The following is an 18,841-nucleotide window of genomic DNA, read 5'->3' as shown; positions in this document are numbered from 1 at the left end:
CAAGCCCGTGACTCATTTCTGCCACTCTGAAATATTAAAACTGGCAGGTCACTTCAATTACAAACCTGGCAGGACATAACCTGATACAGTGAAATACCTATCCGTTATCCAGGCAATGCAAAGAATCCAGTCGTTGCAAAGAATGCTCCTTGTGATTAATGATGGCATTATTGAGATTGTTTCTGGAATTCTTTTGACTACCCAGGAGCAGGAAGAGCTACAGCTGAGTGGGCATTCCACTTACTGGAGAAGTAGGAGAGTTTTCTACCTTTTCCTCAAGGATCTAAGTCTTCCTTTGTGCCTGTGTAAGCACCTGCGACTCTGAAGGGGGATGGGAGATAAGAAAAACTGGACACATGTATGTTTCTGTAGTAGTGAAGATTAAAGGTGAATTCTGAAAGAGAATCTGGGAAAGATCTTGAGGTATTTGAATTGGGGGGGAAATGTGAACAGTGCATTTCATAAATGCACTAAAACAGCATACGTTGTGCTGCAACTTTGCTGATTAACCACTCATCTTAAGTGTACTCAATCAAGTCTAATCTAACAGAATCGGTACTTTTGAACTGCTAAAACTCGGATCTTCTTCATGAGCATCCTTTTTAATCTAGCTGGTGGCAACAGCTAGAATTTACATGCTCCTGTGCTTGTGTGTGACTTGGTTTATTAATGGCCAATCCAGTAGCATTGTACCCCAAATCAGAACGTTATGGGTTTGCATTTATGTAGCAGCTCTGTTGAACTCCGTTTGCAGACAACGCATGTACTTAGGAGTGGACTTAGCCTGGAACTGAATACATGCAAATAGCTCTGTGTGTGAAACTGTAGCCTGGAGCGAACAATCTGAGCATTCCAGCTAGTGTTTCCCTGAAATGAAGTCACTGACTCAATCAGATTATACAGAAGTTCTTCGGTGTATGTATATTACCTGGGTTCACATGAATTTAACCAGTAATTCATGCTGTTCATCTTGCATGACAAAAAGGTATCAATGAGCGTACATTTGTGTACACAGTGATGACCTTTGTAGAAACCCTGCAGTGTTTTTATAACAGTTCCACTGAAATTCGGTGTGAGCCGCATCAGCTGGTACAGGCTTGGTAGGATCCCAGCAGTATGGCTCCCAGGATGAACAAGGGCACAGAGACCTAGGAAGAGCTGGTGAATTAAGTAGAGGTTCTACTGAGAAGCAGTGGTAATATGTAAAAAACACAGGTTTTTCAACTAAAATAGCAAATAAATAGCTTTTTCTATGACACTCGACTCTGTCCTATTGGAACAGAACATTAATCCATTGTATTCTGTGAGGATATTTAATTTGTCATCTGTTCGTAAAGCTCGTGACCAGAGCTAGTGTGAGCTTTGGGCAGTTGCAGGTCTATGACCTGCAGGATGGCAAGGCTCAAGTTGCAAGTTGATGTTTTTATGGTTTTGGTTTGATCATAAGGTCAAGTAGTGGTATTTTCTAAGGTAAATACTGGTGAAAAATGACTGCTTCTGGGGGTGTTGGTGAAAGCAGGGATTTGCAAATCTTCCTGCAATGGTTTAGGCTTCTCTAGAGTGTATTACTCAGTATATCTGAGCAATGTAAGCACTTGATTAACTTTCTTCCCTGCAGTCTGTTGCCTTCATTCTTCCAATTCGCAAGTGTCTTTCTACTCCATTGTGTCTTCATCCAGCTGCTATCTTGCATCTTTTGCCCATCTCCCCAAGACATAATCCAAAGCTTCATCCCATGCAGCCGTGCTTGCAGCCAGTCCTTCCAGATACAGCTGTGATTCTTTTTGTCATTCCCTTAAGTTATCTTTGCACAACTTGTGACCCTTTGGAATTTGTCAGAGAGAAGGAAGAGTAGAGGGATCTGGGAAATAACATGCATGTGTGTGGCGGGGTAACAGTAGGGATCACCCTTGCTGCTTTACAATGAGCAACAGCCTCTGCCTAAGCAGGCTGTGTTAGGGCTGCTTTCCTCCTTACATTCCATTAGGATAATTTAATGGCCAGGAGCAAGCATTAAGATGTTTGGCACCATAATGAACAGCAGAGATCTAAGAGCATTCCCTCACCTGGAATGTGAGCCTTTCTGCTATAGCTTGGCACACACGTGATTTATGCTTGCTTGCAGTCCTAGATAATGCCTCTGCCATGTATGAGAGTGGAGCCCATGGAATGTTTTTGTGGCCTCATCCAATGACTGCCATGGTTTTGGGGTTCAGGCTGGTTGGTTGGGGTGTGGGTTGTTTGTTTTTACAGTGTACACCATACTTAGGGGAGAGATGATCAATAGTTGAGGTATGTAACAACTCCTACAGCACCTCTGCTTGGAGACAGACGTTACCAGCGTGTGTGGTAGGGAGCAGAATGTGCAATATAATTTGCGTATTCTAAATGACTGGCCTCCACCCCAAACTGAGATAGCAATAGCTGATGTGGGGCTAGCAGGTATTGAGCCAGCCTCTGCTTCCACTCCTCCCTGCCTTCAGGAGAAGAAACAGTTTATAGCTGGGCACAGCAGAGCCTCCTGCAGACTCCCATGTCCAAGACATTGCCCTAACTGGGATTGTTCCTTACTGAGCTGCCAAGTGGTAATCTCAGGCACCAAAATAGTCTGGAATTAAAGTACCACCCCATAGTTTCGCCTGTTTCTTCACCACTCAAGCCTGAGAATCCTTACTACAAGCTGTAACGAATCCAATACAGTTTGTTCTTCAACTGCTGGATGTTGTTTTGTGTTTACCTTTAGTAGCTTTGCTTTAGTAAGGCTCTAACTCCAGTCATCACTGAGTATTAACAGTGAAGAAGAGGACATGAGGCTGGTTTCAGGAGGCAAGAATCCTCTGGAATACACAAGTTCAGAGAAAAGAACATTGAATGGTAGCTTAACGCCTACACTGCTGTATCTAGTTATTTCTCTAGCATATTACTCCTTTGAGCCTTACTTACAGTTTGCTAATCAAGACACATTTTATGACGAGATAACATTTTACTTACTTTTTGCATATTGCTCTGAATGGAACTTTCTGCTTCTCTGTACTTTATTTGCCTAAAAGGTTTGAATTGGTATATTTGCTGCCATTTAGAAATACTATCAAAAAGACATGCAATTAAATTTTGACCCCAATTACATCAGTCCAAAGTTCTCACAGCGGGGTGTGATGAGCAGTTATGGTTCTGCTGTACTGAATTTGCTGTGATGGATCATTTTACCACTCAGGATTAACACAAGGCACATCTTGTTTGAGAATCGCTCAGAACCTCAGTACATCAGCCCGTTTCCTCTCCTCTTCCCCCTTCCGCTGTCTGACAGCCTTGACAAGTACTAGTGGAATCAAGCAGTTATATCAATAGCCAGACTTCATTTACCAATCTCACAATTTCATTTTACTACTGTTTTTTAATCCTCAAAGATGAGGATGCATCCCCACCTGAACAACATGGTGAGTACCTGCAGCATACTTACCCTAGGACACTATGTCCTACTCACATATGCTGTCAGAGCAGGTCGTGCTCTTCAGTCTCCTCTTGCTCTGGGCTCTTTTGGCCTCAGCTTTCATTTGAAGCCTGGGGGTTATAGAGTGCTAAGAGGTGAAATCTGGGGCCTTGGTGAAACTGCCTTTGAGGCACTAGGCATAAACTACTGGTAGGCTGGGTCAAACACAGCCTGGGCCAAGTGGGCTTGACAAGGGTTTATGTGTGTCCAAAGGAGCTCAGTGCAACTGGGACTACTGAGGGCAGAGTATTCTTATCAGGGGACAAGGAATAATAGTTCAGTAGATGTTTCAGAGGGTTTTGGCTTTTCCTGTTGCATCACTTTTGTGTAATAAAGGGACCTTCTCTTGTGGTTTTAGGTTCTTTAATATTTTTTCCCCTAAAGACATAGTAGATTAATAAATCTAAGCAAAAGTAGCCTTAAAGTTATGTCTTTATAATTTTGAAACCTTAGGTTTGTTTTCCTCTCCCTTTTTGTTATGAGACTTAGGCTGAGCAAATCAAGCTGTGTAATCCCTTGTGGTCTGGCTGGATTCATCCACACCATTAGGATTGCTTTTCTTAGCCACAGTTAACAATGGAGTAATGGCTTTCATAACATTTTATTAAGTTGAAATGCATCAATAGCACTAATGATAAACAATTGTGGTATTTTAGGAAGAACAATTTCCAGCACTTGCTGCACATGCCAGGCTGTGGAGCTTTTGGGCAGCACTTGACTTTGTGGCATGAAAACATGGAATATTTGTCCTTTACAAACATGTTTGTGCTATGGCACAGGCTTAAGGAAGCTGGTCTTGGATGTCTGTGGTAAGAAGTATATAAAAGCGTTACTTTGATCTCACTAGATTAAGATTCCTCTTTTGACTGATGATGACTGTGGCTTAGTACGTATTGGGATGAAGTGGCCTAGCTTGGATTTGCTGTGGGGAGGACAAGAGGGGCCTTCCCATTGATGCCAGTCATGAGACATGGCAGTTGTGCAACCTCCTTCCTTTCTCTCCCTCTGATGCAGGTTGGGACTGTCCCTGGCTTGGGATGATAACCTTAGCTGGAGTTTCACACTAAGATGTATGAGGGTTTTCTGGGCTTCAACCTTCTCCTACATGTTTAACTCTGAAGGAGAAAACCAGGCTACCTTTTAATGCCTAAGTGATAGTGTTATCTAACTCAGTGGTTACTGTTTAACCAGCGCCAGCTTTAACTGAACTTTTCCCAAGGAAATGATTAATTGCCATCAACCACAGACACCCATATTCAGCAGGGAGACAGCAATAGCGTGCTTGAGCCAAGAAACAAGCTGGCAGTGAGACTGAACAAGATTGTGGGTGAACATGGCTTAAATGCAAATGATGGTGTGACTTCTCCTTTTGGATTTCCCAGAGTTTGTGCTATTTCTTCAGTTAGCTTCAGGTTGGCAAAAACCATAACCAGCCTGCAGCATGGACATATTTATCATTGCCTTCTTTTTGGTAACCCAGTTAAAGATAGTCTTGAGGAGGCTAAGAAGAGTTGCAAAGCTGTGTTTGGCATCATAAAGCAGGGAGGTTGCATGCTGTGCTAAATTGGGGGAGGGAAGATGAAGCATTTTTTTGATCGACCCGAATCCTGGTCAAAGTGAATATTGCATGTATTTTACAATACCTACTTCCTAGAAATGCCCAGTGGACCTTGGCTCAGACCTGATCAGTTTGTCCCCAGTTCTTCAGTCAGCTCAACTGGAATGGATCTTTGTACTTTGCACAGTGCTGTCTGAAGTTGCTGGAGTTCAGCACATGGACAAACAGACTCCCCCACAAAGGTGGCTTTCGTTGTTACATTGGACTCTTTACTTTCTTTTTCAGCTAGAAAAGCTACCGCTTTTCTGAAACATCAATGTTAATTTTAGCTTGTACTGATATAAAATCCAACAAGCGTAAGAATGATCCAAGTAGTCTGAATACCTCTTCAATTTTGTAACAAGCTATTCACTTTGAATTTGAGTGTGAAAAACATATTAGTAATAGGGATAAGTATTTATTCTCTTGTATTTGCGGTTTGATCTACAAACACCAGCTGGACGTTGATAAGAGTTTACCAAAATCCAGGTCAGTCCCTCTGGTAACAGCTGACTTGAAATGAACTTGAACAAGCTTGAAGAAACAGGAGCTTCACTGAATGACTGACCTCACAGCACGTGATCTTTATGGTCAGGAGCATGCAGTGTAGTGCCTAATTTGCCACTAGAGATGGAGAAGAATATTAGGGATTAATTCAGTGGAGTCAAGTCCCCATTTTTACTACATCCCTTTTTTAAAATGGCTGATCACAAACCAGTGTGATATCTAGAAAGTGTTAGGAGTCCCATCTGCCTAAAGACAGATTGACTTAATCTTTGCGCTTGTATCATGCTTCCATATGCAAACTTTATGGGCTTACAAAAATCTTGCAAAGCACATGCTTGTATGTAATCAGCATATCATCATTGCCTGAAGTAATATGAATCTATAGATATGATTGAAGTAAATCAATGTCACAGAAAAAGAACCAAGCTAACAAAGAGGTTGAATGTTCAGCAAGTAGCTGGAGTGGCTCTAGAGCTTCTTTCTTTAAAAACAAACAAAACCCAGACATGGCCGAGACAAACCAAAAGCAAACCCTCAGCTCAAACTTCCCTTGGTGCCAGGAGTGTCAGTGGCTGAAGAGCACCTATGTAACTGAGATGAGAACCCAGCTTTGTTGTGCTCTACTTAAGCCTCCAACTGATTGACACACACACAGTATGGCACAAACCCATTACACTGCAGTAACAAATGAAAGCCTTCCTTGCTTGCTGACCATCTGGTTGCATTGTGGTGTTATCCGTTATCCATCTTTAATAACTGGTCTCTGTTGAAGTCTTTAGTTTTAATGAGAAATGAAACACCTCAGAACACCTGAATTATTCAGCTCACAGTTACAGGCAGTGGTACTTGAAAATACGGTGTGGTGTGACATGACATTGCAATACAGGAACAACGGGGGGGGGGGTTCCTGTTAGGAGATGTATATGTTAAGTTACTGCACTGTTGAGGGTCAGATCAAAATGTGTATTTTGTTAAAATGAACAAAAAGTTACAAATCTGAGACTCAAGGCATTGTCCCTCTGTGATTAATGCTAAGTTCTTGCTAACCTTATACCCTTATAAAAACTGTAGCCAGAAAAGGGAACTTCAGGGGAGCTTTGCATCTTTAAGGAGACTGAAATGTATTTTGAGGGATTTAGCTGTTTAAAACCTAACTTTTGTTTTTGAGAGCTGACCTCTCTTGTTTCTGAAGGCGATCCTGATTTGAACAACTGTGAAATAGCTTACAAGTTATCTTACCAGATCTGCATATGAGTTACAGGACATGGAGCTGCCACAGGAGGGCTTATATTCCCAATATGCTGGACCAAAAGGAGCCAAAAAGATTATACAGATGATGTATACATTTTATGTAAAGCAGATTGAGATGGAAAATCCAAGAGTGGCATTGTTGTGCAGGCTAATGCGCTCTGCCGAAGCAGAAAATGATGGTATTTCCATATACCTGGTAGAGGAAAGGGAGAGATGGTTACATCTGCCTCACCTTCTGCTAGTCATGACTAACTGGCAAATAGTTCAAATGTGATGTATTCTGCTTTTTCACCTTCCTTACAAATGGTAAGGTCATGAAAGCTGAGTGTGCTGTTCTTATCTAGGTCCAAAATTCCTTGATCTGGTCTTGCTCTGCTATAGGAAAATTACAGATACTGGTTATGACACTGCTTTAGTGCTACAAGGGAAATAAATGTGTCAAAAGTAGTTAAAAAAAGCCCCAACACTGACAAATCATAAATAAGAGAGTACTTACTTTCAGAGCATACTCGAAAAAGTTTACGAACTATCCCTTTGTATGTGTCCCTACCCAGCAAATCTGTTTTGACACTGCCTTGGCCTCAGGAAGCCGCTGGAAAACACATCATAAATAAGAATTAGGTATCAAATGGGGCAAGAATGCATCATTGTAGACAGCACCCAACTATTTTTGGGCTCAAAAGTCACGTAGAATTTAGTGTTCACAAACTCTCAATTGCATGTGTTAGTGGTGGCCTTGGCAGCGCTGGGGGAACGGCTGGACTTGATGATCTTGAAGGGCTTTTCTAAGCTGGTTGATTATATGAGTTTTACGTTTGCCAGTTAAATTGAGCAGCAGTGATCCAACAGATGAGCTCAATGTGAAGTACAGAGCAGGAGAGTGCAGATTTCTCCCTGTTCAAAGATCCATTTTGCAGTAGGATTTACTTAGATGGAGTGACAGGGCCAGCATTAGATGTGAGTGGTCTCTCTTCCCCAGCATCACATTTGATAATGTGCACTTGTACTGACGTAGCATAGCTGTGTCTTCCATGTCATCTGGCCTCCTTGGCTATGGCTCGCCTTCCTTTGTTTTGTTGAAACCCAGGAAATGTTCTTTGTCACCTTCTCCCAGGATAAAAAAAATGGCCCTAAAACAACTCAAGGCCTTAACCTGGCACCCTGCAGCCTTGTCAGAACTAACCCTGTCTGAGATATTGATACCAACTCAGGCTGGTAGAGCACGGGGAAGCATGCGTTTGTCATGAGCCTGGAATTTTTGGTCCCGCTAATGATCCATTTTCTCTGAGGCCTGTAATTTTTAATGTGAAAAAACTTAGGTTCTGATTCAAGAACTTAAAATCTTAAAGAAAGTGAGCACAAATGACAACTCTCTGTGCTAGAACTGTAGGAACTGACAGAACTGGCAAGGCTGACTTGTCTGCAGCTGGCTGATCTTGGTGAGGGATACTGCATGTGGCTCTGGAGAGGGGGGCAAGGGAAGGGAGCTGAGCTCTGCATCAGGACAGTTAAAGCCTTTTTTACATAAATACAGGAATGCAACAAGTACTGAACAATGGCAGATTTTACTTCTGTTTTCATGTTACCCTGAGGTGTCCTTAAAGGAACTAAGATGCAAACAAAAGCATGTTGGACCGGAAGGTCAAATAGTCTGATAACATTCACTTCCCAGAGAAAAATCAGAAAATGGCCTAGGATTTGCATTCTGTGTGGGATACATGCATGTGAGTCTTCAAAAGCAACTCCTGTATTTGAGAGATTACTGAAAGTAAAGCTTTTAAGAAGTGTAGTCTGCTGTTGGATGAGTAAGAGAGGATGCAGAACAGCTTGGCACTGAAGATTAAGGGACGTTAACAAGCATATTTCCTGTGTTTCCCCAGAGGTACAGCTGGTAGAGATGGAGTGACTGATTCCATCCTTTATAGCGAAGAACTTACTTGGAGAACAGAGGGGATTTTGCCTCTCATATGGAGAATGTAACGGAAGCTACTGTTAGAGCATATTAGGAAGGATTAACTGTTGTTATGAAAATGAATGCAATGTTTAATGTTCTCAAGACAGCAATGCAAAAATTCTCCACACCAGGGTATCTGACACTGTAAAGCAGCTCAGAACTGGGCGTTAAAAATGATTGGGTTTACGGGCCCACAACTTGCTCCCTATTATTTTGGTAAGTGCCCCATCCTTGGCAGTGTTCAAAGCCAGGCTGGACAGAGCCTTGGGCAACATGGTCTAGTGTGAGGTGTCCCTGCCCATGGCAGGGGGTTGGAGCTGTATGATCTTAAGGTCCTTTCCAACCCTAACTACTCTGTGATTCTTTTCCCTTCTTTCTTTATTGCAGCCTGTAGAAAACACAGTTGTTCTTTTTGGTGCTTCTTTAACCTGTTCTTTTTCCAAACCTAATGCTAACAATTCACTTGCGATGCTTTCCAGATTTATGGTCCCTCGAGTATATGCCCTGATTCATGTTATACATCTTCCAGCAGCCTGTGCTTTGCACATGCTCCCATCTTTGTAGCTCCTCATGGCAGTTTGTCTGCTTACATCTTTTCTTTCTGAGAGGTTGGGAACAGCAGTTGTTTTCTGCTCTATAGAATATCTGAGATTTCTCAGGCTATTTTCTTGTCTCTGTTTTCTGCATGACAAGCCTTTATGGTTTTTAAAGGTAATTTTGGTTTTGGTGTCATCAGCACATGATGCATCTTCCTAATCCTTTTTTTTTTTCCTCTGACCATATGGCATCTGTGACTTCAGTTTGCTACAGGGAAAGCAAGCAGAGAGAACTGATTGAATCTGTCAGGACGAATGAGCAGCTTTTTACTTCCCAGTCTTTGACCCAGACAGAGGTTCAAAAGCCTTCCAAAACTTGCTGTTTCTGAATAGAGTTCAGAAACAAAGCTCTCAGTTGGTTTGGTGTTTACAGCTTTGGACCTGGATTTCATTATGGTTATCCATGCCTCTGTGACTTGTGCACTACTTGAATGCCTGCAATGCATTCCCGCCTTGCAGCTACGCTCGCAGGCTGCTATAATGCTGCGGCAAAGTCAAAATGCAAATACCTGCCACTGAACTGGTACCGTATGAGAATGCCAGTCGCTCATCCCGTCTTGAAGTATGCCCAAAGACACAACCCAGGATCTTCTGAAGTCTCTCAAGGGGTTTATGACCAAAACCTGGCTTGAATCTTGCCGCCAAGATCCAGTGATCAAATCCAGCCTGTGTGAGTTAAGAATCTTCCAGACTGTGCAGCTCCCTTGCAGTAAACTGTGTGCTGTTTAAAAAGCATAGCTTTTTAAAGTAACTGAATGTAACACGTGTGTTTGTTTATGACTGTGTTACATCCTCACCTCAGTAATAGCATGTTTTTCCTTCTTACAGGCAGAAATAACCTTATTTTCCTGTGGTTTTGGTTGTGGGGTTTTTTTGGAGGTGAGTGGGAGAATTCTTCTCCAGAATTTAATTCTCTGCTCCAGCAACCCTTGACTTCAGTCAATCACCTCATACTACCAATGGTAGTATCTGTTTCAGCCAGTTAATAAGCACATTAAAATGTATTTGTACAACGATCGGTAGCGACATCCCTGTTAGTATTTGGGTGAGGCTGAGAAGACATAGTTACAGGGGGGTATTCCATCAAAAAACATGTGAACTTCAAAGAAATGGTTAAAAAGGAACACAGATTGAGAGTTTATTAATCTTTTGCCTTTTTTGCATTTCTAATAGTAAAATGACAAATGGTATACAAAGAAAGCTCATGAAGTTCAGAGATTGGGAGGAATTGCTTCCAGAAATGAGAAACACTTTTTATTCTTAAATCAAAACCAAAACCCAGTTGTGAAACTTCTGAGCTTCAGCATTATTGACCAACTGAACTGAGTTTCTGCTGCTTAGTTGCTTCCAGAAATAAGAAACACTTTTTATTCTTAAATCAAAACCAAAACCCAGTTGTGAAACTTCTGAGCTTCAGCATTATTGACCAAATGAACTGAGTTTCTACTGCTTAGTTGCTTCCTTCTTTTTGTTTGCAGTAATGGCACATATACACGTGTGTGTTACATTATACTAGAGAGGATCCCTCAGAGCCTCGGGCCGGATGACAGACAGCAGGCCTCTCAAGATCCATGAGAGGTATTTCGTTGTGCACACTTGCACAACTTGGGTTGTCCATGGCAAGGCCAGGAAATGAGGAATAGGGGTGGGTCTTTCCTAGGAGCTCATTCAGCAAACACTTAAACCACAGCTTCCTAAGCTGTAAGGCAGTCCGTGTGACAAAGAATGCTTTGTCACTGCTTCCCCATGTGCAGTCCCTTTCTGCAGTATAAATTGCCTAATTCATCAGTTGTCTGATGTAATTTCTGCTGTCCCTCAGTTTGATGCATCAGACTTGAGAATGTTACTCCAAATTGTACAGTGTGTTAATGTAATTAAGATACCAAATTCTACAAAAATTCATTATAATTCATGGTTTTCATCTTGGAATCATAAAAAAGGTGCTTTTTTTGCTGTTGTTTTACTTTAATTATGGCCTAAAAATTGTCCTTTCTCTACCTGAGGATGCTGGAGCTAAGTTTTGCTGCGAGTAAGTTCAAGTGTATGCCCAGAGTTGTTTGCTTAAGATAGAAGATACCCACCCAAGGCTTACTGAAGCTGGTAGCACTTCAGAACAACTCAATGACTTCACAGTGATTAGAGTGCAACTGTCAGATTTAACCTAGTAATGAAAATAACATAGACAGAAAACCAGCCAGATTTGGAAACACTTAGGCAAGATGCATCCTTTCTGTGCAGAAGGTCAGCAGTTTTGTTTTGCTCAAATAGAACATGAGGGCATTATTTGGTTGTTTGCATCTTTTTAGATTCTCAAATGAAATTTATCTGCAGTTAACAACTTTCTTTGCTGCCTGGAATGGAGGTTTGGATTTAATTTAGTTGATGGTACAAGTCGTCTCTAAAGCCTCATTGTCTAGGAAACAGCGGGCTAACTCTACGCATGGCCTTGTTTGTATGTGAAAGCGATATGGTTTTCAGTCTGAAGTATTGCCATTTGAAAACTGTCTCCTTTTTCAGCACAAAAGACCTTCTGGCATGTCTCCTTCTTAAGGCATAGGGGTTTTCACCTGCTTCTATTCCTTCAGAACCCAATCAGGGTTAAAATCACTTACACTGAGCCATTCTGCCCAGTTGTAGGTATTGAAAGAGTTGAAGTAAGCTGAGGAAACTGGGCTGGGTCAGACAGGAGAGGGCTGAAGGAGCTCTGACAGTGCTCTTCCGAGGCCTGTACCAGGGTTACGGAGGTGACTGCTGTCAGGCAGGCACAGTGAACACAGAACCCTGCACGGGTTTGTGGGGTGCAGGTTGTCAGGACACGGCTGCGAGTCTGACCCCTCGGCTGCTGCTGGGCCTGGGTTAACCGTCGCTGGAAGCAGATGATGGTGTCTGTGGCTGCAGGGGAGGGAGGAGAGAGAAGGAAGCAAGCTGGAAGTTATCTGTAAAAAGCACGTGGAAGGGACGCACACCCCCAAGGACAAAACGCGCTGTTGCTGTCTGGGCCAGAACGGACTTTCTGGGGGGCCCTGTACCCAACTTTAACCAAGCAGGGGGCAAGGGGGATCAAAGCAGTAGGTCGCCAAGGCGAAGGGGGGGGGGCGCATGAGGCCGGGCCCTGCCGCTTCCCGCCCGTCCCGCTCTCGCCCCGCCGGACGGCGGCAGCAGCCCCACGGGAGACCCCTTCAGGGGCACCCCCTGCTTCTGCCCATCCGCGGCGCGGGGCCGGCTCGGGAGACACCGCCGAGGGCGGCGGGGCCCTGTCGGCGCTGCTGTGTCTGTGTGAGGGGACGGGGGGCGGCGCTCGCTGCAGCGCCGGCCCCGCTCCTCGGCGGCGGGCGGGCGGTCGGTCACGGCGGACACGCAGCCGGCGGGGGCGGGGAGCGCGGCCCCAGCGGCCGGCATGGAGCGCCGGCGGCGGGCACCGAGACAGCGGCGCTGAGGTACGGACCCTGCGCGGGCCGAGCCTCCGCCCCCTGGCAGGTGCAGGGTCCTTCCCCCCGCCCGTCCTTACGGGGCCGGCGCTTGGCGCTGTGCGGAGCAGGCAGGGAGGAGAAAGGGGAGGGCGTTCCAGGCCCGGCCCGGCCCGGCCGCCGGCGCGGGAGAACTGAGGTGAACCCGCGGTCTGCGCCTGCCCGCCCGGCCCGGCGCTCCCGCCTCCCCGCCCGCCGGCCCCCGCGCTCACGCCGCCCGCCCACCTCTCTGTGTCTCCGCAGGGAGCCGCAGGGCGAGTAGAGCTGCCGGGGCCGAGCCACGCACCTCCGGGTCCGCCGCCTCTTCCAGGTCCATGAGCCGCCGCCGGCCGGGACTGCCGCCACCGCCGAACCCAGCCCCGCCGCCCTGCCGGAGGTGAGTCCCGCGGCCGGGCCCGCTCCCCTCAGCGCCGCCCGCGGGCCCCGGCTCCTGTCAGTCCCTCCGGGGTGGGGGAGAGGCCGCCGGCAGCGCAGTAACGCCCGCGACCTTTCCTGGGGGGGAAGATGGAGGCCGGCAGGGACCGCACCTCTGTCCCCCCTGAGGCGAGTTGCGGGCCGGGGTCCTCCGGAGCCCGCTGAGGGAAGGGGAGGGGACGCGGCCGCCACTGTGGCGCCGGCGGGAGGGTCGAGCCGCTTCCTCCGTGCTCTCCTGCAGCGGGGGCAGAAGCTTCGGTGACCGGTCAGAGGCAGGTCCCGGGGGCAGGCTGGGGTCACCCGCGCCTCGCCCCGCTCGGACAGCGCTCCCTGAGCTTCGTTCTCCCTTTCCCTGCAGGACGGTCCCGCGCCCTCCGCTGTGAAGAGAATGGCCGTGACTCTAGAGCAGGCCCAGCGGGTGGGCTGTGTCTGTCTGAAAGCACTCCTCAGGTTCGCTTTTATGGTCGCCAATAACCTGGTTGCTATTCCGTCCTACGTCTTGTATTTAATTATGCTGCAGCCGCTCCGAGTGTTGGATAGTCAAAGCTTCTGGTATATTGAAGGAGTATTATTTAAGTGGCTTTTAGCTATGGTGGCTTCCTGGGGCTGGTGGGCAGGATATACAGGTAAGAATGTCTTAATAATTTCAAATATACAAATATAAAGGTGTAAATAAGCGCTAAAGCACAGATGTTGTCGTATGGGGACGTGCAGGGGGATATCTAAATATAGTGGGTGTGTGGGATGTTTTTCTTCCAGGTTTTTTACATAGATGCATTGTATTTATGGTTTGAGATGCTGAGTGTACTGAAAGTCATAGTACAGAAATACTGTTATTAAACTGTCTTTATTTGTTACATGAAAAGGTGCATCTCTTCAAAAGAGTTGACTTGCACTGTGCATGTAGGTGATAGAGCCAAACTTCTCTTTAAGTCTGTGCATCTCTTAATCGTCTCCACTTGAAACTATCAGAGCACAAGGTTAACAAGTTTGACATGAAGCTCATGTCAGAAGGGTAGGTCTTCTATTCCTTGCAACGACTCTTTGCTGCTGCTTCAGAATGGAGAGGAACAAAAGGGAACCTCTGTCATACAAATAGCCCTGTGCAATGTTTCTCGACTGTATGGCTCTTCGTTTGCTGTTAGCAGAGCTAATTATAGAATCTGTAGGGTTTTTCCCCTTTGCATGCGTGCTTGGCAGTTATTACTGAACTTACCTTTGCTTGTTAGTATTCATAGGCTCATATAGGTGATGGACTGTACTGAAATACTAAGGAAGGCTCTAGTCTTGTCCTCAGATGCACTGATTTTCATCCTGGCTACTGCACTTCATGCAAGGAAACAGCCATGAGTTCTTTGTACGTGCTTAAACCTTGGAAAGGGGTGGAGATGAATCTGCTGCGTGCAAAGTATGAATAGCCCTCCTAAAATTCTTTCCCTCTCTTCTGACCAGGCTGCATCCACAGGTCTTGCCATGTAAACAAGGGAAAAAAGGAATGGCAGCACGCAGCTCTGGAGTCTGGTCAGACTCCTGATTAGTCAGAAAGGCAGTGTTGATGCACATGGAGCACTCTTTTTGTTAGGCTACAAGAGCTGAAGCTTCTGTGATAATGTGCCTTTTGGTACCCTGTCATGTGCCTTTCCGAGATGCGCAGTGTTTCTGTGGATACTCTAGGTGAGCTTCCAGTTCTTCTTAAGGAGATGGTGGCGGCAGCAGCAGCAAGCTAGATACTGGTCTCTCGGGCTAGAACTGTTGCGATGTTGCACTGCTTCAAAATTGCCTTGCTTGGTACAGCTCAAGCTTTCCCAGATAATGCTGTTCTAAAGATCTTTTCCTATGTTTGTATTTGCTCATCAAAAGAAGTCCACATAGTATTTGCAGTGGCAGGGATACTTTGAAAAGTCTGCTTTATGCCTTAAAGCACAAAGGCCTTCCAGAAGGAAGGATTGACTTTCAAGGTATCCTGCGTTATTACTAATTGGAAGTGGGAAAGTTCATGGGCGTAATGGTGATGTTAAAGTCCTGCAGCATATGACCCTGGGGACAAACTGGGTGTATTGAACGTGGTAGTTAAAATTCAAGCCATTGTCCCATGACAGTATGGTTGTCAATCTTTGAAAGCAGTTTCCTTGGGATAGTTTTACTGCTGACTGCAGAACTGTGTGGTTTCTTTTGCCTATTGCTTGGAAAGTGGTCTTAGCATGATCTGCATACCCTCTAGAGTCTTCCTGAAGCATTTGTTAGTTGGCGTTGCTGATGTATCTTGACAATTGGAAATAATTTTGTTTTACAGTCTTGAAATGTCTTAGTATGTTTGTTTGAAGTATCATTTACAGACAGCTACACAGAAGTGTTTGCTGGGATGGTGTATGGGTAAGGAGGCCCTTTGTTTTGCTTTTCCCTATAAAGCATGGCTCTTGTTTTGGGGAGGATTTTAAGCAAACAGTTACATGAAGTCAGTTTAAATATATTTTATTTGATATGAAGATGTTAACATGTTTTATGCTGAAAGCTACAGAATAGAAAGGATAGCTTGGGTTTTTTTGTCCATTCTTTCTTTACCTTCCTCAGTGCTCAGCACCATATGCAGAACAAGCCTGGAAAGCCTATCTTTATGACTTCAACATATGTAGACAGAGTAATTTATGTGTTTGTTTCCAGACGGATAGATTTATAAAAGACTGTCACTAGGTCTCCTCCCTATGGAGTATGTCATAACTAAATCAGAACTGATACATTGCTTCGTTATAGTTGGTATCTAAGACTTGCAGTCGTGCATCTCAGAGATGGTGCTCCAGAATTATTCTGTGTTCAATTCCAAAAACAAAGTCAAAGATAGACTTCAGTATGTTTCATCTCTATGAAAGGAAATACAAGATAGTAGGTATGCATGGGTTCATTGAGAAGATTAAGGCTTTGTCCTTTCTTTTAGTAGCAGAGCAGCTGGTGAGTTGGTTTTCTTCTTCATTTTTCTTCGTGATTGAGAGAGTGACCACCAGCTAAATAAGTTTACTTGTCTTAACTAGAGGTAGTGTTCTGCTTTAGTTGTGTTGAAGATGTATTGCAGGTTTTTAACTTATTTACCTTTTCCTCTTCTGAGCTTGGGTCATCTGTTGGATGAGAAGTGACATAACCATTTGTAATTAGGGACTTAAACTCAGCCTGCAACATAGATTCAGGGCAGGCTTTTATTTTTCCCCTGTAACCTTGTGTGTAATGTGTAGGTGAGAACTCAACACTGAATGAAGGAAACCTGGTGAGTGCTACATTCTCCTTCTGGGCTTTGCTGTTGTTGTGAAATTGTTGGTGAATTTTGTGAATAAAGCTGGAAGAGATGAGGAAAACTCATGAATAAGGTCTGCCCTTCTCCTCTCCATCACCACATAAAGCTGTGTTTCCATGCTAGTATCCTAGGGGATTTGTTACAGAAATGACATGATCTGTCTATATGAACAGCTCTAATCTGTGCTGTTTGAATGAGGTGTTTCTGTTTGCAGATGCACTTGGTGTTATGTAAAGAGAGTGTTAACTGGATAAGCAAAATAAAGGAGAGAATGGGAAGAGAAGTTGCAAAGGACACTTTCCTTTCCCTGATCTTTTTCTTCGTAAGATTGCAAGTCTGAGAGGGAACCGGGGTATAATTGGTTGCCTTTGATTTTTAAAGGGCAGAGTATGATCAATATCTGTGTTGTTCTCTTGAAGTCTGTAATGCTTATGAAAAGGAAAACTGAGTGTCTTTTTGTGAAGCATGTTTAGATAGTCTAGCAATGATATTTTTATATGCTTTCAGAAAGGCCTTCTAACTCTTCTAAGCCTTTTTCTTCTTTTAAAGCTTATTGTGTATTGCTGTCACTGGAGGAGCTGTTCAGTCAGGAACTTGGAATCTGCATAGCAGTGTGATTTGAAAGGCACCTTTAAATAACACTCCTCAGTATTTTCCGGCATTTTTTGGAAGATGCATTCTAAAAAAACCAAACTTGAGAGTGCTTGATCCTTTGTTGCAAATACCTTTCCCCCCTATGTTACAATTTGGCATTTAATATACAAGTAAGCCAGAAACCACAAAGCAGCGCAGTAGATGTAATGGGAGGGAGATGGAGCATATCTGGAGCATATCTGTTTATCTGTGGTAAATATCCTGTGACCTTCTGCTCACTTACAAAGCTAGTTTTAAAGCAACAGTCTTTTAGATTAGAACATCTCTGGGCAAGTAAGTTGCAGACTAAAGTTTAATATAGCTGTATCTAATAAAATTGCTAAGAATAGGACTACTAGAGAAAAGCTTGCTATGTGTAAATACACTTAGACAAACTGTCTCGAAGTCTTTTCCTGCTAAGTGTAGAAGTTAGCATTAGTGTGATAGTGTTGCAGTATTGCAACCAGAAGACTCTAGGCCAGCAGAGTAATCGGTTAGTAATGCAGTCCTGGTACTCATGATGTTAATCTTGTGCTTCACCCTGCGCCACACAGCTCAATGGTGTGTGCCCAGCCTACCTCTGGCTGGGGGACAGGGAGGACCTGGCAGAGAGGGAATGTCCTCTTATCTGCAGCAACCATCAGTGTTGTTCTGATGGTAAGAGCAAAGGAGGAGAGAAGTGTTGCATGTGGCCAACAGGGCCATATGTATCTTGGGAAGGGGTTTCCTTGAGAGTTGTGCTCAAGAGTATTTCATACCCCAGCAGTGAAGAGGACAACTCAACAAAACCTTCTGTTTCAGCCTCTTGCCAGCACACAGTCTTGCAGTAACGTTGGACAGGCTGATGGGCTGTGGGTTGATGAAAGGAAGAGTAATAACTTGTTACCACATGCGAAGTCTTAGTGCTGTGAGTATGCTTACAGGTGTAATGATGTAGTGCCTAATAAACAGTGAACAAATCCTATGGTTTTGCCTGCTAGTGTTTTGTGCCAGCCAGGAAGGTGACATTTAAAGAAAGTCTGTAAGAATCATCAAGTTTTGTCAAGTGAGGGCAATTTCCCTTTCTTCCTTCTCTGTTATTTAGCCAAGTAGACTAAAATTGAGACTTGTATTTTTAGTTGTGTCCTCCCTTTGTTCCCCTCAAGTGATTCAACATTATTGGCAGATCTGTATGGATGATTAAGTAGTGACCACTCTATAACTTTTTCAGCAGTCGTACTTCTTTTTTTCCCCTCTAATTTAAAATCATCTTAGTTTCACTGCCTCAGACAGCCTTAACTCTTCTGTTCTCTAAGAATTTTGTCTTCCAGAACTGTGAGAGATACAGGTGGAGCTGCTGAGACAACACTTCCTCAGTGCAGACAGTGTGTGCTGTCTGCACTGCTTCTCATGACAAGTCAGCCCCTCTCCTTGGGCAGGAAACGCAGCAGAAGCTGGAGAGCAGCAGATGAGATAAAGTCAATTTGTTGTCCCAAATAAGGCAGGAGGTGTTGTTTCAGGAGATCTATCTATGCGTCTAACCCTGCCATTGTTTTCTACCCTCCTGTATTCCTACAGCGTGATTTTTAATGGGCAATATCTCGGTTTTGAGACCGGTCACTATTCTGAGGACTGGACAGGAAGGGGGGAAACAACTTGTGGTTTTGAGG

General features: G+C 44.4%; 1 protein-coding gene across 2 annotated transcripts in view; it reads left to right on the top strand.

Moving 5' to 3' along the window:
* Positions 1–18,841, top strand: part of INTS7 (integrator complex subunit 7) — a gene marked incomplete at its 5' end in the record, with an annotated part of 69,952 nt that overhangs the window by 31,691 nt on the left and 19,420 nt on the right. Inside the window, 2 exons of one of the 2 annotated variants that reach the window (XR_013956639.1) lie at positions 13,106–13,238; positions 13,635–13,726. The exons of the other annotated variant lie outside the window; for it this stretch is intronic. The remainder of the gene's footprint in view (positions 1–13,105; positions 13,239–13,634; positions 13,727–18,841) is intronic. 2 annotated transcript variants of the gene reach the window in all.

The sequence above is a fragment of the Psittacula echo genome (assembly GCF_963264785.1).
Source record: "Psittacula echo genome assembly, chromosome: 4".
NCBI classification, from domain to species: domain Eukaryota; kingdom Metazoa; phylum Chordata; class Aves; order Psittaciformes; family Psittacidae; genus Psittacula; species Psittacula echo.
The sequence above is the reverse complement of the archived record's forward strand: the minus strand, read 5'-3'. Positions and strand labels throughout refer to the sequence as shown.